Consider the following 18370-nt stretch of genomic DNA (forward strand, 5'->3'; position numbering starts at 1 on the left):
TTTTCACTGAAGAAACAGGATATATGGAATTTTTTACTTTAGTGAGTAATAATTCAGGCAGCATAGTATTTTCCAGGGACTATGGGAATATAAGATGCTTGATTTTTTGCATGTTGAGTTTGAGATGTCAAATAGATTACTAAGTGAATATGTTGAACAAACCAGTGATTATATAAGTAAATAATTTAAGTGATTTGAGAATATGGGTCAGCTTTGCGCAGTGGCAGTATCGTAGCCAATGAGGTTTATCCGAGGCGCGATTATTGCTAATTAAAAAAAGAGAGAGAGAGAGAATATAGGTCAAGCCTGGAAAAATAGATTTGGGAGTCATCAGCATATATATAAAGTTGAAGACAAAATGGGAAAATAACTTGGAGGCAGGGATTATAAGACCCTTCATTTGAGGAGTTTGGCAGTGTAGGGGAGCAAGGACGTGGGGCAGCAGCAGAGCTGTAGAGGGATGTGTGCCTAAGGAAGAGCTGTCTGTAAGATGGTGTATGTGACAGGATGCTTGCAGGCTGACCATATTACTCAATAGAAAGGAACAAGTTGATGAGGCAGGAGAGAGTAAAAATATTGCTAGAATGATACTGTTCAGTAGAGAGAGGGGGTAGGCTCCAGTGCACAAGTAGAGTGATGGGTCTTAAGTAAAACACTGACATTTTATTTATTCTACAGGGTGTCGCAAAAGTCTCCATACAAAGGAAAAATTTTATAACAAATATTTTGAAAATAAAGGTACATTTAGCTGCAATTTGCTGTTTTCTCTATGCATGGTGACTTTTGGGACACCCTGTAAATGGATGAAAGATAAAATAATGCAGGTTCAGATGTAGGCAGATTAGTATAACTGCAAATGAAGCTTCTCTCCTGATTGTTTTTGTTTTCTCAGCAGAGAGTGGAAAGCAGGCAGTATGTGTTTAAGGTTCAGGGAAGCATGAGAAACTATAAACTAGTTATCTAGGAGAGTAGGAAATTGAATGGATTAGGGAAAAATAAGTTAATTTCCATGTAACCCTAAAGGTCCACTGGAGCTGAATGGATATGTACTTTTTATCTCACTACATTCAGCTACTCAGGGATAGCACAGAATGTATAAAGAATAGTATTTAATTCTGATACCATACTACATTATTTTTTGAGAAAGGTAATGTATTTCCTCTGGTTTAAGATACAAACAAATAAAAACAAATGAACAAACAAAAGAATTGTATTCCTACAGGGCTTTGGATCTTGCAAGGCCAGTGAGATGGTGGGAGAGAAACACTAAGAAATTTAGAGCATACACAAGGAGGTGGTTATAATGTTTAATATATTCAAAGCTGGATAAAGGGAAAAGTGAGGAGGGGAATGAGGAGCATGAAATGTTGTTAGGATCAGTAGAGAGTCCTGGTATACATAAAGGATTTTTTAGAATTGATGTACTAGAGAGAGTGAATAGGTAATAGAGGAGATGATGATCAGAAAGGGGGATTTTAAAATTGAGATGATGAAGGATATGTGATTTTTGGTAATGTAAGGCTGAGATATGGCTGAAAAAAAGATAATTGGAGGAGAGAAATTTAACACTGAGGTGTTGGGAAGATCTTGTATGTGAATGGTGAGACCACCATGAAATAAGAAAGAAGTTGTAACAAATTATGGTCAAATAGTAAAACCAATGAGAAAAAAGGGGAAAGACTCAGGAGTGAATTGATAGCAAAAATGAGGAGTGGTAGAAGATACAGATAATGATATGATGTGAGACTCATGGTGGAATTGATGGTTGATTTTATAGAGAAAGAAAAGGAGAAAAATGCTTTGGAAGCAGCAATGAGGAGAAAATAACACTGATGCTACCTCCAGTTCTTACCTCTATTTAGAGGGGACAGAAAAGTTCCCACAACTAAGAGTTTTGTTTCTAATTTTATGTATACTAAAATACAGGAAAGTGAATGTATTTGCCTTTGCTTTGACTGTATCAGAGGAGAGCTGATGACCTAGATCAGTCAGCAATGTCAGAAATGAGGAACAGGGTGCCTACTGAAGAAATGTTAAGGAGGTTGATCAGCAGGTCTTGGAAGATAGGTATGTGGAAACTGAGAGAAGACTGAAATGGAGGAGTAAAAGAAGTCAAGGATGGATTTTAGACTTCAGCTTGGGTAAGATAATGAGGTCGCTTAAGATAGAAAATACTGGAATGGAACTAATTAAGAGGGAATGATGAGCTTAAATTTTCACCTATTAAATATAAAATGCCATTAGAAGTTTAGGTTGACAGGTCCAGGAGGCAATCTGAATTTCTTAAGGGAGGGATCTGGTTGAAGATTAGAATTAGAAATCATCATATATATAGTTGTTGAATCCATGATGGCAAATGAGATTACCGTGGAAAAATTTCCTTAGACAAGAGGAGTAGGATAAGGTTTATTTCATTTTTATTCTTCTTCAGTAGCTCTGCATTAATCTTCATTGATGCTACTTTACTAGTTTAATATTTCCATTCACCCCTCTATTTAGCCTTAAGGAATATTATAGCCAAAGCTTTTTGTTGGAGCAAGAAGTAAAAAACCAGAGTTTCCCAGGTTAAAAGGGAGTGGAGTTAGTGTGAAGATGTAGAGGAACAGTTTTGGAAGTACAGTCACATTTCATGTGAGATGGAACTAAGAGTAGTAAAGTCAAGAACTAAGACTCACCTTTCAGGAGTCTCAAGGACTTGCTCACCTCTCCTTTTCTAAGTGAGTCTGTTTTGTTGTTCTCTGTTTATCAATCTCCTTTTTATATTTCCCATGAGTTTGTGTATAACCAGTATGACAATGGCACTGAGTAGAGTATGTGACCCCTTGTTTAACAAATTCAGTATTACGAAATAAGAATGGATTGGCCAAATTGATCTTTTCTCATCACATCATAGGTCTCAGGCTAGTAATGGATACGATCCACTGGAAAATGGCTGGGCTAATTACCTGTGGGTCAAATGTGCAATTGACCCTGTGGGCCTCCTGTGGACACTGTGGGTCTCCGACAGAACTACAGACAAGCCCAGGAAAGCAAAGGTAAGTAAGACATCTCACAAATCCGTTGGTCCTAAATGTTCAGTATTTTTAATGATACTAAATAAAGCTCAATTTATAATTTTGAATCTCTTCTTATTAAAAAGGCAAATGGCTATTTGTTATAGCTACGAACCTTCGTTATAATAGTTTAATCCAGTGGAGATTGATTCTACTACTGAGGTATAATGCCAATGTAGACATGACCAGGAGATTTATGGTGCATTATTATGCCGGTGTGTTCATGTTTTGACCCACAGAATAATTTTATTTGTGCTAATTTGCTTTATTTGACTGTTATAATTATTTAATAAAATCTACTGTTGTTTGTTTTGCTCCATTACTTAATCACATTTATTGACTGGGCTCTTATTGTATGCAGAACATATTTCTGTAATAGCCACTTTGAGAAACGATGACAGGAAAGCAAGATCCTTTCTTCAAGAATCATTTAGTTTGCTGAGAGAGGATTAAAAACATATTTGGAAAACTAACTGGAAAAATTTCCTAGATTATATGAGATCAGTATAGATTAAATAATATATTTAACTGCTGTGGGATATGGGATTGATACAGTCATATTGAGCAGTTTTCCCTCAAGGCTCAAAAAGAGCTTAAAATATGAACAACAGGCAATGTACATAGCTTTCAGAGAAGTAGAAACTAAATCCTATTATTCTTACTGACTAATAGATCCAGGCCAAGGTGTTATGCCTCTGTGAGACACTGGAATTAGGGAGAATTTTATTAACTAAATATTTTGGGAAAATTTGGAAAACTGAACAAATATTAAACCTGCTATGATAATTTGACTTCTGTTCTTCAAGCTCCTACAAAGAATTGAGTCATCTCCCTGAAGCTTATGCATCAATTTTGCTTCTCAGTTTTTTAGAAACATTACAATGTTGAATGGCAGAGGAAATTTATTTTTATCATTATTTTAATGTATATACAGTGTTTTGCTATGTATATTCAAATGCTGTGTTAAAATAGTGATTATTGGACAAAAATTTATTAATTATGTATTGCTAAGTAACACATTACCCCATATTTAGCAGCTATAAGAAGTAACTTTTATTAGCTCGGAGTTTCTGTGGGTCAGTCATTCAGGAGTAGCTAAGCCAGATGGCCTGGCTCAGGGTCTTTCCTGAGGGTGTAGTCAAGATGTTGGCCAGATCCACAGTCATCAGAAGACCTGACCAAGGCTGGGGGATTGGCTTCCAAGATGGCTCACTCACAGAGCTGTTGGCAGGAAGTGTCATCTGCTGCCTAGCTGTTGCCAGGAGGCCTCAGTTCCTTGCTGAATGTTCCAGGAAGTCTTAGTTCCTCACTTTAAGGCTCCTTGAGTATATTCATGGCATGGCAACAGGCTTTTTCAGAGAAAATGATCCAAGAGAGCAAAGTAGAAATCACAATGTCTTTTATAACCTTTTGGAGGTTGTCCACTATAATTTATTCAATACTGTATGGGTTTTACAGGTTAGCCCTATTCAAAATAGAAGGAAACTACACAAACACACATGAATCTTAGGAGGTGGGGTCATTTCAGAGACTGTCTACCATAAAAGCTCTTGCAGAAATATAGCCAGAAAACTCCTCACCCAGACATAAAATACTCCGTTGCATGGAAGCCCCTTACAGAAGTGTGCCTTTTTATTATGAGTGCTCCACTAGAGTACTCATAAAACAAGCCTCTTCTTTTGTAGAAGGCAAGAAGGGAGAGAGCAGGGAGACTTTTTGCTCATTTTCCCAAGCACGATTTCTGACATAGCAGTATTAATTAGTAGTAGAGATAAATTCTCTCATTCCTTAATTTCATGCCTCTATACTAAAAATGTTTAAGTATATATTCCTTATAAATGTATAATTATTTATATACAGTATACCCAGGCCAATATCAAATCTACATACTAAATATTATTGACCTATTCTTCTTAGACAAAATTAATATAAATAGAAGTTTCACTATTTTCTCCCCATGCCTTAATGAGTGATTTTGCACCACACACTCCAATGTGTAGACCACGTGTCTACATGATGAAAAGATAGCGATGATTATTTTCCATGAAGAGAAAAGGAAGAGGAAGCGGTACGCATTAGAGAACCCAAATAACAGTGGTCAAACTATCAGTCCCATAGATGAAGATATGCAAAGTGTGACTTATTTAAACAGATCTTCCTCTCTACCTTCCAATGGCAACCCTCTCTCTCACCCACTTCAAGTTTGTACTCCATGGTGTTGGAACTCGGCCAGAGTATTTGACAGCCCAATACCATCTCTAGCGAATATAATGACAATATTAAATCTTCAGCTAGTCTTCTCCAGGTACAAAAGGAAAAATCTCATATGTAAATTGAGTGTGGTCCTAACCATATTAAAGATTGTAGGCCATTAATTGTCAAGGCCTTAAAGTTATTAGGACCATAGTTATTTGGAGTAATAATACCCTACTTCTATCCCAGGGTGTATCTATGTCATGATCTGTAGGCACCAAAGGAAGAAAAAAAAATTCTTTAGCAATATCTGTTCTCTGGTCAACCTAGGGTAAAAAACAGAAAAGGAAGTACAAGAGAATTTCCTGACTATGGACTTTGCTCCTATGAATAACTTAGTGGGGTTCAAAAATTACTAAATAACCCCTAAGTAATTTTTCTATTCTATCCATTTAAGTTTGGTTTTTGTAGACATGGCCCCTTGTGGTGAAACTGTTTCTGCATTTTAGAAATCAGACAACAGCATTAGCCTTATCTGGACATCACCATATATCCATATGTGATGCACAAAAATGGTATTTCTTCATCAAACAAATATAGTCACAGTAAATGTGTTTCAGATATTTGCATGTGTTTATAAAAAGCCCTGAATGAATGGACCTATATTCAACCACAATTACTTGGTATGTGATTTTACTAAAAAAAAAACCCCAGAATTATGAAATATAATTTAACCAGAATAGCAAAATTTCTTGGCAAAATAAAAAGTTAAGGAGAGCCTTTTGCCTTCTTTTTATACTTTTTTTTCTGCAAATGCAAAAATCCTGAAAGAATTCTAGCTTGTTTTTTTGTTCAGCTTAAGGCATCTTTCTTTCCTACTGTCTAAAGAGAGTTATTGATTTTAATGTGTAACTTTCTCATTGTACTTTTTCAAACTGTAAAAATATATTGCCTTGGAAATGGTGGCATCTTTAAAATGAAATCTCCTATATTTATTTTAAAATGCTACAAAGATGCAAGAAAAATTGATGTGTTCTATTGGGGAGGGTAGATAGATGTAGATTCCACGTTTCATTTTGAATAAATAAATACTATTTTTCTGGAATTTAACTGCATGAAACAAAATTCACTTATATTTAAATTATTTCAGAAATTTAGAAAGAAAATATACTGAAACATTCACAATGAATCTTCATTAAAAAGTAGATGATGTATGTGTGTTACTATGCTTTCTTAATTCTTCATAATTATCTGCTACTGATTTTATAATCAGGAAGAAATATAGAATTGAAAACAACTAGGAATAAGGTAGTTCATGATGTTTCCTACAATAACAAAAAAGATCTCATATTTTAAAATTAAGATAACTAGGGAACCATATGGGTCTTGGAAGCCTTTATAGAACATTTGAAAGCCCCAGTACAGAATTTGGAAACTAAATAAGGCAAGTATTAGTTTGGACTTCAGGAGTGAATACTTTTAGTCTTTGACAATTATAGGCAAATTTCAGGATAGATGTTCATGCAGAGCCAGACTATAAATGGATTGTAGTCATTCCCCTGAGTAGTTTCATTTTCAGATAAATTTAGAAAAATCCTGAATCTCTTCCTGAGTGAACATCAGTAAAGCTGGGAATCTTTCCAAGGAGGCATGGAGGAATTTATCCAGAGTCTGAATTTCTGTTGACTAGGAATTTCTGTTGACTTGGACTAAGAACATCACTACCATTCAGTGGGTTTGCTTGACTCTAGTAAATTCTGCATTTATAGGCTATAAGTGAAAACTTTATGACCTTAGGTCAGAGAACAGGGCTGGAGTCATCTCCTGCATATAAAAAAATGACATTAAAATAACTGACTTTGCTAATCCTTCTACAGTTGAGAGGACCTAAATGTGACCATCTTCATAGACAAACAGGAAACGAAAAATAACTGACCAACGAAATGACAAGTGTCTAATTAAATATGAATGGCCAAGACTGAAAAGAAACAGGAAGGGTATAGCTTATGTTAGCTGCATAGTAAGGAAAGAATGAAATTAGTAAGACATTAAATAGCAGGAATGGAAGGAAGGACAGCAGGAAGGAAAGCAGAAAAACTGACAAAAATCAACATTAAATCTTCAAGCTTACAATTTGATTCAAATTTGACTAAAATTCAAATTTAAAGACACGTTTATATAGTATTATTCAGTATTAATGAAACCTATGTTCACACCATATGACTACATTTATTTTAATCTAGAAGAATTATTACTACAAGGGTCTGGCTATAATAATGAACCTTAATTTTAGGCTTGATAGATGGAGAAAACTTTCAGTCTTAAAGATTTAGCATTGTTAATGCAAAACAAAACCGAATAATAATAATGATGACCACCACAACAAAAAAGCTGAAATTCCTGGGACTGTAGTTTGAGAGATCTTTGCAAAGGGTATTTTGAAGATGTATGCTGGTGCTTCTGCTATGATGCCCATTTGCTTCACAGCATTCAACATCTACTGTGGGAATACAAAGAATTCCCATTCTCATCCTATTTTGTTACTGAGGACATAATTCAGAGAAGGAAATGTGCAATAAATAACATATGGTTGGACTCTTGTTGGGCTTATGCCAACCTTATAATAAGGAGGGTTAACATTTCTGTAACATTTCCTGCATGCCTGGTACCACCATCAACTTTTAAGTGTGTTAACTCTTTCATCCTATGATAAGAATGGAGTTGATGTGCTATCCTATAGATGAGGAAACTGAAATTGCTCAAGATCATATAACCTGGAAATGGTGATGGATCAACATTGGAGTCTGAATCTTCTTACTGAAGAATGAGTACGCTTTTCCACTTCATTCTTTGTGTTCCAACTTCAGTAGTTTTTTAAATTTTACTCCCAATTCCTCGAATGAATCGTGCTATTCCCCCCTCAGCGTGTCTAGTCTTATTAACTTCCCTTCTCTTCCTCCTTCACCTATGCCAGGCCTGCTCACTCTTCACATGTGAATTTAAGTGATATTTCTTTAGAGAAGCATTCTTAGCACCCTGTACTTTAGCTTCATGCCACTTGGAATGATTGTAATGAAAATATCTTGACTTTGGTTATGCAATTTTTCTATGCCTTCCTAAAATGTTAGTTCTCTAGGAAAGGATGGATGTCAGTTTCATTTACTTTGATATTTCTAGTTCAATGCTTTGACCAAAGTGTGTGCTTCGTAAGTAGTTGTTAAATGAATGAATGAAATGAAACAACACTGAATTTCTATCCTTAAATGAGAACATAAAGTCCAGGATATAATACTTAAAAAAAAAGAAAAGAAAAGAAAGCATATGTTTGCATTCAATTTCAAGGAAATAGAAGCTAACACATTTTAGAGAGTAATTAAGTATTTTTATATGCCATTTGTGCTTCTCTGTGGTAAACTTAAAAGCTCACAAATACCTTCCATCTTCATTCTCCTATGATTAAAAAAATTTAAAAAATTCAAAACATAAACCAATTTTATTAACAAGCTTTACATTTAGTCTGAATCAAACTGGTTGGAAACAGTAATTTTCCATTCATTGGTTAAATTCTCTGTGAATATTTCCTTTCATAATGAAAGAATTCCAACTTAATGAAGTGTTAGTTACTGGAACAAAAATTATAGCCTCAAACAAATTAATAGTCCCACCAAATAGTGTCTGCTCTCACCACAGTGAGACCAGGAGGACTAGGGAAGCCTTAAACAGACCAAAGAAGGGTGAGGAGTGTGGTGGGAGGGGGCTTATCATTCCCATGCATCTCAGAGCTGTGGAAACAAAAAGTGAAGATAGATTTTAAAATTCAAACAAAGCAAAAAAAAAAAAAGTCAAAAATAATTTTCATTTCACAAGACCCTAAAGCCCAGTATTTGTATAATACCAAAACATCTTGGCCAATTTATTACCATTAAAACCTATCATGAAATGACTTATGTTTGCTTTTCAGCATCATAGAGATTCAGATGAAAATATCTGCATTCACACCTGTGGTAAGTATACATAGCTTTAAAAACACCCAATTCCATAGCTCTGTACTTTTTTCTGTTACAGTTAGTTTGTGATTATTTTTTTTCTGGTGAAGGAGTAATGACTTCACTTATTGATATTGACATGATATGGAAAATGGAACATATTTAGTTTCCTTATATTAGTGAAAAAATTAGAAACACTGATCTTATCTGTGTGGGGAAAAAATCTGTAATTTTATGTAGAAAACTTTGAAATCAGTGTTTGCTGAAAAATATTTACAGTGTGAAATAAAGGGCATTTTAGCTTTGCTTAGTTCTAACAATTAAGTTAGGAGATATATAGGGAACCTAGGCAGATTTATAAATGTTCGTTTCATAAATTTGAATTTGTTTATTATAGAATGAAATATTTGCTTATAGCTTACTAAACGCAGGTGAGATGCTGTACACAGGGCCAGAGTCTTGAAAGTAGAAATAACTTGTAAGGGTGCCATTTTAAATATTTGATTTTTGTTTCAATGATAATAACATAAATAGTATAGTTTTATTTTATAAGCCTTTCTAAATAGAGCAGATATTGTGAGTATTTCATTAGATTCAAAAATATTACTTTATTATTAATGATCCAAATATATTTTAATATTAATTTGGATGTTTTCTTGATGGATTTATTATATTTATAGCATTAAAAGAAATTATGATCTTCTTTCTATTCTGGAATTCTATGAATCTTACAACTTTTATAGTGTTGTCTTTTATAGAAAAGAGGAACAGTGTTGTTGTTTGTAAACAAGGAATAGACCTTAATAATATTATTAAGACAAATTCTGGTCTATTTTCATGTAACAGTCATTGAATAAGTGCTTTAGGTTATAAATATTTATGAGAAGCATTTTTCTTCCTTTATGTGTTCATGACTCTTATAGTTAATAGGAAAAATTCCTCAAGCCTATTGATAAATTATGCTTGTGCTCATATATAAACTTAACCAGATATACCATAGTTAATGTGACATGAGTCCCTCTGGCTAGTGTTCATGCCATAAAAATTTTGATCATTGGTAATGATAACTATCATATAGATAACCAATACCCTTGGATGATCAACTCATACTTTTATTTTTCATTGAATAATATTAACTTGGAATAGAATTTTTTAAAACTTATCACCATTTTATAGCTCAATTTTGTTTTGAATTGAATGAGAAATCAAGACAGTTCTTTTATTCTAGTTGTTCACTTGTTTTTTCTATTCTAGGATATTGCTAGTATGTTCTCTTGATATAGTGGTAGTGCTTCTGTCTGCGTTTTGGTGCTTTTTGTAGAAACATAGTCCATTTGTAATTTATCTTTATTTTCTTCTTTCTATATTGTTTATAGCATCGGGGATCTGTCAACATTTTTATTAAGAAATAATTTTGGAATTATGAACTCTATTTATATCTAAATGTATGAAGTTTATCTGTAATTATTTAAGGATGATCATATGTCTCAATTTGTTTGGGGGCAGTCCCAATTTGCACCTGTTGTTTCACTATAATTATTAATAATGCTCTTTTTCACCCTTAAAATTATCACAGCTTAGACATGAAATATAATCACCTGAATGTTACCTTCTTAAACAAAATGTCCAGAATTTTCCAAATCATTTCACATGGTAAACTTGTCAAATAATCTTTTTATTTTACCTGAAAAATTTTATGTGTAACAATTGTAGATGCTTCAATTTTACTTTGCACAATTTATTTGTCTTCTTTTAGAAAGAAAAATATTTTTCTAGCGGTAGTAATTTCGTATCTTTGATCTCTACTCTTTGAAATGTCATTTGAGTATTTAACTAGTTTTCACTGGTTTTGAACTGTTCCACCCTTATGCCTTTGGATCATGTAAAGGGGTTGAATAGGTTGAAAACGTTGAAGAGGTTAAAGTAAGGTTTTGGGAACCAACACCGCTCCACCTTTAATATAGATTACTTAGGAATGCTTACTCTTTACAAAATTTTCTCAATCCTTGAGACTCTGCCTTAGAGAGCTATTGTTTTACCTCTCCATTATTTGAAAAGGGTAGAAATATTAGCAAATATAGGCAATTTACTAAAAACAATTATTTTTTTTTTGTAGTGGGCAAAATAAATTGAGTGTGTTGCCTAGATCAATTATACTATGTAATACATATCCACTTAGATATTTATTAAACAGACCACCAATTACAGATTTTAGAATGAAAGTTGAGAAATGAGTAATGAAGAATTACTCATTTGGAATAGGATAGTAAATTGTTATTATGGAAGGCCCAAATAAGAATATATAGAACAAAGAAAATAAAGATTAGGATAGAAAAATGGGTCCTAAATTTGGCCAGAAGAAATGCATTGTGACTTCACACCAGGCTAATAAGTGAAACGATATAGATAGAAAAGTCAATGATTTGTTTATTTTGTTTTATTTTTCTTTATACATCCAAATTTAATTAGTGCTTTGATAAAATGCAAAAGAAATAAAATTAGAAATAATATAAATTTTGAAAATAGAAAAACAAGTCAATCACAAATGAAATTAGAAGGAAAAGAATGAATGAAAATGTAGTGATGAGGATTCTGCACACAAATTCTGAGAGAAGAAATGGAAAAGTAAGAAGATCATTGAAGGAAGGTTGGGAATATGAGTGGTAGGGTCTTTTGGCTATTTCTGAAGGTGTAAACCACATGAAATCCCTCCCTAAATTTCATTGTACCAAAATCTCATGGGGCATCCATTTTCTATCCTTTGGACATTACAGGCTAAACCTCGAAGAAGCACTTGGAAAATATAACTTTCATGTGCAAACATTAAAAAACCCCAAAAAGACCTCAAAAACATAGGTCTTTCTTTCAAAGTATTTTTCATCCCCTTGATGTTCCTCTGCCAAGAAAAAGTTCTAGCCTTGGGAGATTTCACCCTATGTAAAGCTTTGGCAAGGATAACTGTCAAAGGGATTGAGTGGGTGTTCACTTGGAATTGAAACTACAAATGTGTGTTAGACTCAGAGGTCAGATTTCTATTGAAAATGTTCTAAGATTTTAAATACCAAGAAACATGTAGTAGACAAGGATAAAAACTAAGTGGATGGGTGTGGAGAAAGCTGGAGGAATTCAAAGAATACCATTCCTTATCCCCAAGGCACTGTAAGATGTGATAGGAAGTCATAAATACTCTTCAGGAAGGTAAAAATATTAGGATCTAACATTAAATGCAAATCATAGTTGCCCTTTCCTATCATTTTAGTGTACCTATCTGTAAATCACATTCTTCTCTAAGAAAAATTTTCCTTCCATACATATCAAGCCATTCTTTTTTTTCAGTTTCCTTCTTATGCAATAATATTGAAGAAGAGCTTCAATCTTTCACTTTCAGTACCACTTGACTTTAAAACGTAATTGTCAAGTAATGAAGATGGGCTTGTCAATAGTATTTATTAATTCCCAGATGAGAAAATGCCTATGATTAATCACAGTGAAAAAATAAATATAACAGGTAAAAACAATGCTGTATTTGTTAAAGCGGAATCGAGGGGTCAGACTTTCTTTATTTTTTTTATTTCAGCTTATTATGGCGGTACAAAAGTTCAGGTTGTATATATTGCCCATGTCCTGCCCATCCCCCCGAGTCAGAGCTTCAAGCGTGTCCATTCCCCAGACAGTGCGCCTGGCACTCACCATGTAGTCATACCTCCATCCCCTCCCCTCACCCCCTACCTCCCCGAGTCAGCACCTTCAAGCATGACCATTCCCCAGAAGGTGCGCAACACACTCATCATGTAGGCATACACCCATCCCCTCCCCCCACACCCCCGCCTCAGTCTAATATCCAATTGTATCATTCCCCAATGTGCATTTAGGTGATGATCAGGGAAACCAATTTTCTGGTGAGTACATGTGATGCTTGTTTTTCCATTCTTGGGATACTTCACTTAATATAATGGGTTCCAACTCTCTCCAGGAGAACCGAAGAGATGTCCTATCACCGTTATTTCTTATAGCTGAGTAATACTCCATGGTATACATATACCACAATTTACTAATCCATTCGTGAATTGATGGGCATTTGGGTTGTTTCCACATCTTTGCAATTGTGAATTGTGCTGATATAAACATTCAGATAAAGGACTGATAACAAGAATCTATTTAGAACTCAGGAAAATCAGCAAGAAAAAGTCAAACAACCCTATCAAAAAGTGGGCAAACGCCATGAATAGAAATTTTTCAAAAGAAGATATAAGAATGGCTAACAAACATATGAAACAATGCTCAACATCCCTAATCATCAGGGAAATGCAAATCAAAACCACAATGAGTGTAATCCTAGCCCTCTGGGAGGCTGAGGTGGGTGGATCGCTCGAGGTCAGCCTGAGCGAGACCCCATCTCTACTAAAAATAGAAATAAAAAAATTATCTGGACAACTAAAAATATATATAGAAAAAATTAGCCGGGCATGGTGGCACAGGCCTGTAGTCCCAGCTAGTCGGGAGGCTGAGGCAGTAGGATCACTTAAGCCCAGGAGTTTGAGGTTGCTGTGAGCTAGGCTGATGCCACAGCACTCACTCTAGCCCAGGCAACAGAGCGAGACTCTGTCTCAAAAAAAAAAAAAACAAAACAAAAAAACCCCCACAATGAGATATCACTTAACTCCAGTGAGAATGGCCTTTATCAAAAAGTCCCAAAACAACACATGTTGATGTGGATGCGGAGAGACAGGAACACTCATACATTGCTGGTGGGACTGCAAACTAGTGCAACCCCTGTGGAAAGCAATATGGAGATAACTTAAACAGATTCAAGTAGACCTACCATTCGATCCAGCAATCCCATTATTGGACATCTACCCAAAGGAACAAAAGTCATCCTATGACAGAATTTCTAATAAATAACCACTTTTTTGTTCCAGAGACAGCCTAGGGGACATCTTGGCTGAATTTTAAGGCTCATTAGAGCATAGGTTTTTAAAAAAAGCTGTTCTAGACTAATCATTCTACACTTATTGCTATCTAAAAATGCTTTTACCAGGGTCATTTAAAAATACAAAGTATTTTTGTGTTGTTATGCATAGACTGCTAGTTTTTAGCAGCATCAAGTTTCTCCATCCTTTCAGTGATGGACAGACTTTGCCCTGGTTTTAGCAGTGTTCATGGATACCCAGGAAGTGCCTGCATTTCCCACCCTCCCTAGTGGCTGTATGTGGTCATGTGACTAAATTTTCCTTACATGATTGAGTTTTCTGTAATTTATAACCCAATGTTCTAAATAATGCAGAAGTCAAGAAGATTCTTAGCATAAACTAAAGCTAGAAAAGAAATATTTAAGAAATGTAACTCTAGCAGCAAAAAGAAGATCATCTAATGTCATGAAAGTTACCTGAGAATGGTTGACAATGATGGGCAGACTATTGAGATTAGGAAGGTCAATATGTTTTGGCTGTTGAAGAAACCAGGAAGCATTAAATAAGGAAAAAAACTCAAGGTAAACTTTGACTTGTCTTGGTGGTAACCAACCATGTGGAAGGAAGGAAGAGTCTGACTCAAAAATAACTGAAATTTCAAGCTTGTGGGACCCATGAATGCTGGTATCAAAGGAAAAAGAAAGTTTGAGTTTTTGTAGTTTTCTAAGTGAGGTATAACTAAATCCCAAATGATTTGTAAAAAGTCTATATATTTTTGATTTTCTGAGGAAAGTTTAAATGATGTCTCAGTATCCAACCTGAAAATAATCCTAATGGGTAAAATTAATGGCTATCATTTTTAATTAATATAATTATGACTTTCTTACTGCTATTTTAAAACTGGGTATACTTCTAAATTGATATATATTTCAAAAATATTCTATTTTTGGGTTTTATTGAGGTGCATACCTGCTCAGGGCATATCCATTTAGTTTTGATCTAAGGTTGAGACTTCTATCATCTGTTTCTTGGGTATAGACACTTCCCCAAGTGCTGGTATTGAAAGTTACTCAGGAGCTCAGAGGAGCTAGCTTTCTCTCTTTCTTTTTGTTTGTTTTTTTAATCTGAATGCCAAGTTTATAATGGTTGCAATAACATTTACAGGTTTTATTCATGATGTAAAATTTAATCAATGTATTCATTTATTTTTATAAATCCTTATTATCTTAAAGTATAATTACCTCTGTGTCATATCTTCCTTAAGGAGCTAAGCTCAGCTATGTAATCTATTGACTATGTTAAGATTTTACCATTTATCAATGACACATTAAAACAAAAAAACTTGGCAAGTTAATCAAAATTAATAACAAAAAATGTGAAACCCACTCTTAAAATTTGGTACCAAAAGCAATTCTCAATGCGATTTTCTAAAACCTGTTGTCTTTAACTCCTACATCCCCTGGCTATAACCATAATATGTTTGCTCAGTTACTTAGGCACAAAAAGGTAAACATTATAAATAAAGTTTGAAGAAGGACTATCTGTGTACAAAAATAAAAAAGGAAAAGACATGGAACTTGGTTGGGTAGACTGAATCAGTTAGCATAATGCCATTGTGGAAATAAATATTTCTGACTCAATGCAAGAAAAGAATACAACAGACAGGCTATGAAGTAATCTTTTAATTTAATTTTATTTTCCATATTTTAAAAAGGCATGCAGAAATGGAAAATCACAAGATACTTAAAAGAATAAAAATGGATTATATTAGGAATGACTAGTGGGACTGGATTTTGAGTTTAGGGAAGTCCAAGGGGTGTTTTGATTATGATCTTCAACTATACAAGTATATTAAATTGAAGAGTTTGCTGAACAGTTATTCTTTATGATTGTGGATAACAAAAAATATAATACATTTCACTAAAAATAAAGCGAGAAAGGTTAAAATTAAGCCCAAGGAAGAAATTTTTTAAATATGAAGGCGATGAAATTTAGTATCAAGGGATATTGCGGATGTTGAGATTACATTTGTTAGGCACTCAAGAAGTCTCTCCTTTCTCTCCCATCCCTTCCCTCTTTAAGGTCTTCAGGAAGCTAGATATTTGTTCTGGATGATTCAGACATTTGCCAATCTGAAGGATGGAAACAGATCATTTTTTCAAATTCTGTCTTCTCTTTTCTGTCTCTCCACAGTCTGTGTTTCCCCACAATGTAGTCATCTCTTTGGGTTAAAACAACTAAAGTTGGAACGACGAGTATCCTGGAAGGAAGGGGCTCTGAGAAAGACTGGCAGCTTTTTCTCTCTAAGATTTTCTTTTAAACCTCCAGTAGCACTCTGGCAAACCATTTGAATAATGGGTACCCATGCTGGGGTAAAGTGGATTGGAATGGTCAATTTAACAGCTACACAACCTCCAAACTAAGTACGTTGCAATTATCTGGTCTTGTTACAGCAAAATGTTTGTCTATAGTGAGCCTCATTTCTGAGTCATTTCAGAGAAGCAGGATCCTTAGTGAAGACTTCCATTACATTGGTTTCACCTACTTTAAGGTGTGCATAGTAATCTTTAAAAATATCCAAAGTCTTTTCTTGAGCAAGTGCTGGACAGGAGTGAACATCTAATCACGGTAGGCACCTCCCAGACACCTTTCCCTATCCAAAGATAGTCCTGGAGTTATACCATTTGCAGGCACAGTGATAGTATCAATATGCTATTTCCTGTCCATTGACTAAGGAAAATGTTTTCTAAACAGGCGTTTGTGACCAACAGAGAGACTTTAGGGCTTTTGACAATTTTGAGAAACAATCTAAATTCAAAGCAGGCAATGCTAAAATTTAGAGATTCAGGATTACATCATGGAATGTTTTTCCCGTCTTAGTGAAAGATCTGGTAGCCTCAAGTAAACTGTATTTTTGATGATGTGAATTCGTTAATCTTTTGAGAATGTTGGTTTTATTTCCTTCTAGAAGGCAAGCACAGAGGAAGATATAACCAGTAGAAATGGGAGTTTCAAAGTACTGATTTGTGTTTCCTTCTAACAGGCACATTTTGGAAAAAACAAAGAAAAGGAAAAGAAAAAGAAAGAAACACATAAATGAAATAAAAACACAGACACAATTAAAATGTGTTACAGTCTTCAGTTCAAGTCTTTTTAGGGGTGTACTTCTCACATCAAGAGATGTGTTTGACCATGACAATGTTTGGGGCATAAGGCAAAATAAGATCTGTGAAGTCATCAGGGAAAATAAAATTTCCTATTTCATGGTTTTCATAACACTCCATGCCCCTGTTATGTGTTGCTTTAAAGGGAAAGATAAATATCTATTTTCAAAGTTCTCAGGCAATTGCAAAATTTGAGTTATTGATTCTCAATTTATTTTCTCCTTAGCTATATGCTTTGTGCTAAATAGACTGAGTCTTAACAATCTTGTTCTATTGTGGTTTTATAAGTTTTTGGGCTCTGTTTCATTTAGTTTCTATTACATTTCATGTCCCCCAACACTTTCCTTTTCTTTACTGATTCCTGCCAGGCCTTGGGCATGAAATAAATTATGATATTTAAAAGATTTGACACTGAAGTTTCTTTTTGGGTTTAACTTAGAGTGCTGTAATGAACACTTAAAATGAAAGTTTTTAAATCTTGAATCACCACCATTCTTGGAGTCCCCTGAAGCCTAAAGGGTAAATCGTTAAATTTCTGTCCTGTGATTTAGGCTCTCTTACTATTCTGTCTTCACTCAAGACCATTAAGACACTGAATAAAAGAGAAGGTTCTATCTGGAAGTGACATTTCTCTGAACTGCTACCCTCATAGAAATGTTTTCTTTGTACCAGTTTACATCTTAGTATCTAATATTTCTTTTTAATTAACAGAGAATATAGATACAAAATTGTAATGATTTTTTTTTTCCTGGAAAATAAGGTTTAAGATTAAATGGCTTTTATTTTTGGCCCACACCTCCCTCCCTCCCTCTCTCTCTTTCTCTCTCTTTCCTCCCTTCCTCCCTTCTTTCCTTCCTTCCTTCCTTCTCAGGTACTAGTATGAAGAATCTACTGATACCTCTCCCTTTTCACTCCAGAATTATGAATTCCTTTATGCCTTGACTCTACTCAGATTGTATCCTAATATACAGGCCATTTCTGGGCCTGTTGGTGTCTGACCTATGCTGTGTCTTTCCTCTGGTCTGCTCTGTGTTGTAGGGAGCTTTGCTGCTATGAGCAAGCTT

At 34.5% G+C, this 18370-nt stretch overlaps 1 pseudogene; it reads left to right on the plus strand.

Annotated features, from left to right (window-relative positions):
• The first annotated feature begins 209 nt into the window (after positions 1–209).
• LOC123645284 lies at positions 210–358 on the plus strand (annotated as a pseudogene).
• Positions 359–18370: the final 18012 nt, after the last annotated feature.

The sequence above is a fragment of the Lemur catta genome, chromosome 9 (genome assembly GCF_020740605.2).
Source record: "Lemur catta isolate mLemCat1 chromosome 9, mLemCat1.pri, whole genome shotgun sequence".
NCBI lineage: Eukaryota > Metazoa > Chordata > Mammalia > Primates > Lemuridae > Lemur > Lemur catta.